Source organism: Sitophilus oryzae, unplaced genomic scaffold (assembly GCF_002938485.1).
Source record: "Sitophilus oryzae breed Bouriz unplaced genomic scaffold, Soryzae_2.0 scaffold_1188_pilon_pilon, whole genome shotgun sequence".
Taxonomy (NCBI): domain Eukaryota; kingdom Metazoa; phylum Arthropoda; class Insecta; order Coleoptera; family Curculionidae; genus Sitophilus; species Sitophilus oryzae.
This window is the reverse complement of record NW_022145824.1, coordinates 1-6588: the sequence shown is the minus strand read 5'-3', so window position 1 is coordinate 6588 and position 6588 is coordinate 1. Positions and strand designations below refer to the sequence as shown.

Below are 6588 nucleotides of genomic sequence, written 5' to 3'. Positions count from 1 at the left end.
AAATAAATTAAAAAAAAAACTTCTTTCTTCAAAACAGTTAAACATGTAGGTGCTGCCTCCTACAAACAGAAGTCATATTGAAATCAAAATTCTTCACCCTGTATCTCCGAAACTAAGCAATTTTAGGACATACATTTATAAGAACTTTTTTGCTAATCTGCAGAATATGCTGCCGAAGTTTCCGGACCACCCTGTATAATATGTTATTTTTTGACAAGATTCAATTTTTGCTTTGAAACAATATTAAAAAAGAAACAACAAAGGAATAAATTATTCTAAACTAAAAATAACGATAATTCCGTTACTAAATTTGATTAAACTTTATTTGCCCCGTATTATAAGTTTTTCAGCTAATACTACTTAGTTCGTTAGATTTTATAACATTAATATAAAGTATTTAATTAATTTCTTAGAAATAAGAAAATGAAACCACTTAAAATCTGTTTCTCTTTGAGAAATATTTAATTTTTAAGCTTTACTTTTGTATGCTATAATATATACACCATAATAATGATACTCGATAATATTTAATTTTAATACACTACATTTTACATCCATGGTAACTAAAGAAAGTGCAATTTTTTTAAAGTGACATTTAACTAAGACGATTGTTCAGGTTCTTCATATCCGCCCAAAACAACCACCTTACTACGTTTCTTATAGTTTCTATCAACCAAAAAATCCTCCTGCTCCTCTTCGTCTGAATCTGCGACAGCTGCTGCCTTTTCTCTTTTCCTCTTAACCACTCCTTTCTTATCGAGCTTATAGATACCCATGTCTGCCCCCTCTAATACAATATAACTCTGACTCCTGTTCGAGACTGTATTACTTCTTTCCTGAGACTGACAGCTGGTCAACACGTGCTTGGCAAAATGGTTACTAACAGAAGTGGAGTAATCGCATTTAGTGCATTTAAAAAAGTCAGTTTCAAATTTATCGCGATGTAGAACAACGTGTTTGTGGAGATCGTTTAATCTGAAAGAAAAACATGTTATTAGACCAGTAAGCGAGGGTTTTGGGGTCCAAATTCTGAACACCTGCACCGATTGACGTGAAATTTTAACAGTGAATACAGATATATGTAAGAAGCAAAAGTTACATAGTAGCGATGTGTGCTTTCACCCTGGGGGCGAGTGCCACCCCTTCTCGGGGGTGAAAAATAAATCACCCATTTTAATAGAAAAAATCAATAAAGGGATGAATTCTAAGCAAAAAATGTTCTATAACATTTTTTCAGAAAATTAATATTTTCCTAGTTATTTAGGATTAAAAATTTTCATTGATTTGATTTTTGTTCATGATTGATTTTTCATCTAAAAACTGCATATTTTTCTGCCATTTTTTATAAATCACACGAAAACCTTGCGTTTTATCGCAAAACTCACATAAAGCAAAAATGAAGCATTTGGAATAACTAAACGATTCATTTTTTGCTGATTACTGTAGGTGTAATAATAGCCGAGTTATCACTCTGTGTGATTTCTTATTTTTCGAAAACTAAATTGCAACCTTTTACCGTAAAATAATGGCGAAAAAACACATTTTTCGAAGAAAATGATTATGACCGTTTTTAAAGTGCTTGAAAAGACCTTTTGAATGTTTTTTAAAGTTCATAATCAAAAATCTCGACATAATGTGGATCAACCTGCTCTCACTACCGGTTTCGGGGCCCTACCCCATCATCAGGTGAGCTTGGGTATTTCCACAAAACGACGAGCACAGCGCAGAGTATATACATACGACTTGTCGTAAAGTAGCGGTAAGATATTAAGTCCCGCATCGCGAGATAGCGGCCTGTGTGCAATGGTAGTACTTTCGTACCACCGAGGCACAACTATCGATAGTAAATAAAGGCTTTTTTCGGCTAGCCCAAAAAATATAATGGAAAATAAATTTCTTGCAGTTTTTAGGTATATAATAAAATTATATAAGAGTTTCTTGACGTGAATAGACGCGTTTTCAGAATGAATAACCTGATGAATGGTTGCCTGACTTATGTTGACCTCGGTATATTGATTTGTTGTTGAAGATGTTGATTTTTTAGCTTACGTTATTTATTATGTTACTCACAGGCACGAAAAACGGGCACCTTAAAATTTTGCTGGATTTTAAAGTTTAATATATTGCGTTTTAGTCGACCGATTTTGATGATCTTTTCAGCAATTTGTAGCTAAATTATTTGACTTTTTCATATCTCTTTCTAAATTAAAAATGAAAATTCCCATCTGTCAATTATATGAGATGAGGGAACATAACATGTTGTTTTGGTGAAAGTTTGGTTTGGTTGTGTGGGATATGTTAAAAACAACACCCTGTGGGATATGTTAAAAAAGCAAGGAATTTGAAAATAATTTTATCATCTAGGTGCATCTCTTTTCGCTAGTTTATTTTATGATTCATCTCAATAGCTTTATCATTTTTGAAGATATTGGCTTTTGAAGAAGACACTAACATTTTTTCGTAATTTTTACATTAAAACCTTGCTTTTGTTTTCAGTTGTGTTCACGTTACTATTGTCTGTGTATATTTACTTTGTCAATATAAAATTAAAAACAACAAAAAAAATCTTAAACATTTTAAAAATCTATCAGTAAACTGTACTAACCTCTTTGAAGTATAACCACATTCAGTGCAATTATAAATTGATCCATCTTTAATGTAAGGTTTGCCTCATGAGACATTACATGTTTTTTAAATCGCCTTTCCGTCTGGTTACGTATGGACATAGATGACAGGTAAATTGATTATCTCCATAACTCTGGTGACCAAGTAAATGTTTAGGCAAATCTCCTTTCCTTTTAGTCGAATAAGAACAGTGAGGACATGGATACATCAGAAACAAAAAAAAATTAAACAAAATTTATTATGAAAAGAAAATTGGTGTATTTTTAAGTATAAGTAAAAATAAGCTATTTTGAAGTCTCTTTACTGCCAGTGCTAATATGCAAAGAAATTACTTTATTTACGGAAACTCCCAACCGCATTCATCAGCCATATAATGTCATATCTCCCATCCACCCTCTAACTGGGGTCTATTCCTAAAGGGCCTCTCAGTAGATTTTTCACTTTTACATACGGGTTTGGCAAATTATTATTAGCAATAAATTTTCAATACGATAAAAAGATGGCACGGTTGCAGTCCAACCCGCAGTGTAACAAAGACAGATAACTCTGTTTTCCCTTCTAGAAGTGACACGATGAGTGAGAAGATCGCATCTGGGAGAGGGGCGGGGCTAAAAGCGGCTGCCGTGCGTCGGCGGAGGAACTTCGACGAAAGAAAAAATCGGGAAAAAATTTGGTAGAGTGGCCTCAAGGTTGCTAGGTTTGTTAGATAGTAAATTTATTTCTTACCTATTTGATGATCTTTTAAAAGCTTTATTAAATAAAATAATTAGATAATTTTTCACGGCTTTCTTTTACTAACAAATATCGATATTTCATCAAATAATCAAACAAAATCAAAAGTATAATAAACTGCACAAACAAAATAAAATATAATATTTAAGTACAAAATTAGCATTTCTATGTGTTTATAGAATTGAACACGCAAATAAAATACAAACAAAAGAAATATAACAAGAATTAGAAATAGCCAGGTATAATATTATTTAATATCAAAAAATCTTATTAACTTAAATAATATTAGTATATTAATAAAAACATTTAAAACTAATAAGTAGGGGTACCAGTCACTTTTTACCTTTGTACAAATTTTGTTCGCTCATATGTAGAATTAATTTCATGTCAATGGGCAAGCTTTTCTTTTTATTAAAATATTTTTTAGACAGAAGAAGCACAAAAATATTTGTCTGTGTTTAGTTTGTTTCTTAACTTATTTGTTCTTTAACTCGTTATTAACTTGTTCTTTGTTTATTTTTTTTGGAGACAAATGCAGGTTCAACTTCAGTAGATGAATGAGACAAAATATTTTCTAAAGATACCATCTTCGGAAATGCCGGCAATACAACACATAATAAGGGATAATAAAGATTTTTGAGAATGTCTCCGTAATACTGCAACCAGATAGAACGATGACCTATAATTTCTAAACAAAAGTTAATAAACTATAATATCTGCGAATGTCAGATTATACGGTTTACGACGCGATGGTCGCTTAATTTTTAGTCCAAATGTGTCAGATTTTTAAAAGTGCTTCTATTGTAAAGACTAAAGACGCAGTTGAACAAATCGTTGGATTTTTATTTAAATTGGTAGATCGTTAGCTTACTGACGGAAATCGGTAAATCCGGCAACATTGTGATCGACTGACGCGCTGGAGCGACGCGGAGGCGCGAAAAGAAAAATAATATTAATGGCGATAAAGGGCAGGTGGATGGGAGGCGGCGTCATTTCCAAAATTTGTTATCTTATTGGAGTTTGTCTAACTCGACAGTCGTTTTGGAAGTGGAAACGGGGAAGTTGTCCATCTCTGTTTAAGCTTAGACTTTTTATAGGTGTTTCATTCCAATGCACGTAAACTGATTCACTTTAATAAATGCCAAATATTTATGACTGGGATAATAAGTGGACTTTTTTTTTTTTCTTATTTCAGACTTACAATTTATCATATAATGTCACTATTCAAACATACTATTTATATAAACCCACTGGGAAAATAAGTACAAAAAAATTCACTGCCTCCTGAACTATGATGTTCCCTTTTTGCCGCTAAGGCTAATCTGGATGGGGCCCACTTTATTTACGCGGACAAAGAAATAAAAAATTAGGTTAAGATTGAGTTTATAAGTTTACAGATTGTCAGACTTCAAAATCGGAAGTCGTTCTCAGAACTTCAGAGCAGTCGAGCGACACGTCGAAAAGAACCAATGAAATTTGCACAAAATTCAAAATTGAAAGGTGTTTGAATTTTGTAACAAATCTCATTGGTTAATTTGACGTGTCGCTGGCGACAATACAAAGTTCTGAGAACGGGGCTTAAGGCGTGCAGACAGCATCTTGCGCCGCGATATTTCAAAAATGCGCATACGCAAAAACCCAGAAATGATACTCGGTTGCATTTCAAGTGCAATCTAAACAAAAAAAAAATAAACTCCAGAGATTAACCAATGCAGTTACCTAGACCAACCTTTCGCTACACCTCGGCACCTGTAAAATAATGAAAAAAATTCTATATTTGTAAGATCCGAACTCAGTACATCTCGATCCAAAAGCGACCATCTTAGCAATGGAGCCACAGCTGCTTTTGTAACTAGACTATAGTTAGGCATTACCTACTTAGTTCCACTGTCTCACTGAAAACAAATACGCAAATACCGCGGCACAAGATGCTATCGACATGCCCTGATCAAAAATTAATCAACTATGTTTAAATATAAATGTAATAATAACTTCTGCAGCAAAAGTCTGGGTAATTATTGGAAAAACTGGAAATCGTCCGATTTTCACCAAAATTGGTATACACCCTATTTTGAGGTCGTAGATGACAAATCTGAACTTTTTTTTTCTGGCGGTCTCTTACCGTTTTTCAGAAAAACAAAAAATTATTTCGACATCAAATTTTTCTTAATTTCTCATATTTTTAAGGTTTTCTAGCACATATTTTGTTAGGTATTCGATAAACAATGAGGTTTTTGCTATTTTCTGTTAATTTTTTAACCAATTCTATGCATAATAGAGAAAAATTTGCTAAAATAAATTTGTAAACAATCTGAAAATGTTGGGTTATGTGTTTCTGACATTTAAAGCAACGTTGCCAACGCTAAACCTAAATTTAGGGCGTTTTTTTCGCTCATTCTGGGATTACAAAAGGCGGTTGCCAGAGGAACGGCCCCTTCCCATAACTGCTATTTTACTAACGTGATCTAACTACACAAAGTTGCACAACAGAGTTTTGATTGCATTGGTTACAACTTCTATGCGGTGGGGGTTAATCTTTTTTTTGTTATATTATATCAAAAAAAGATTAAACCCCTCCGCAAAGAAGTTGAAACCAATGCAATCAAAACTCTTTCGTGCAACTTTGTGTAGTTAGATCACGTTAGTAAAATAGCAGTTATATACAACTTCTATGTGGAGGGGGTTAATCTTTTTTTTGTTATATTATATCAAAAAAAGATTAAACCCCTCCGCAAAGAAGTTGAAACCAATGCAATCAAAACTCTTTCGTGCAACTTCGTGGTTATAAGTAATCTTTATATAACTCCTTTGCAGAGGGAGTTAATCTTTTTTTAATACAACAAAGATTAACCCCCTCCGCATAGTTGAAACCAAAATGTGGCTTTTAGATAAACTATAATATAATAAAAATATAGTGAAATTATTACTTTATAGGACCGAAATAAAGAAAAATTAAATGTTGAAATTATTTTCCGTTTTTTTGAAAAACGGTAAGAGACCGCCAGGAAAAAATTCAGATTCTTAATCTACGACCTCAAAATAGGGTGTATACCAATTTTGGTAAAAATCGGACGATTTACAGTTTTCCCAATAATTACCAAAGTCTGTAATAACAGAATTGTGACAGTATTGGACTTTGCTCATATTTCTATTAATATTTTTAAATTTAGTGTTACCATTTCCATCCTTGCAATGTGTAAGTAAATGCTTAGGCATATCGCACTTTCTTCT

At 32.8% G+C, this 6588-nt stretch overlaps 1 long non-coding RNA gene across 1 annotated transcript; it reads right to left on the bottom strand.

Annotated features, from left to right (window-relative positions):
• Positions 1-439: 439 nt before the first annotated feature.
• Positions 440-2692, bottom strand: LOC115891577. The gene is made up of 2 exons (XR_004051881.1): positions 2606-2692; positions 440-975 (listed from the first exon to the last, which is right to left on the bottom strand). It is a non-coding gene; the product is annotated as an uncharacterized LOC115891577 (long non-coding RNA).
• Positions 2693-6588: the final 3896 nt, after the last annotated feature.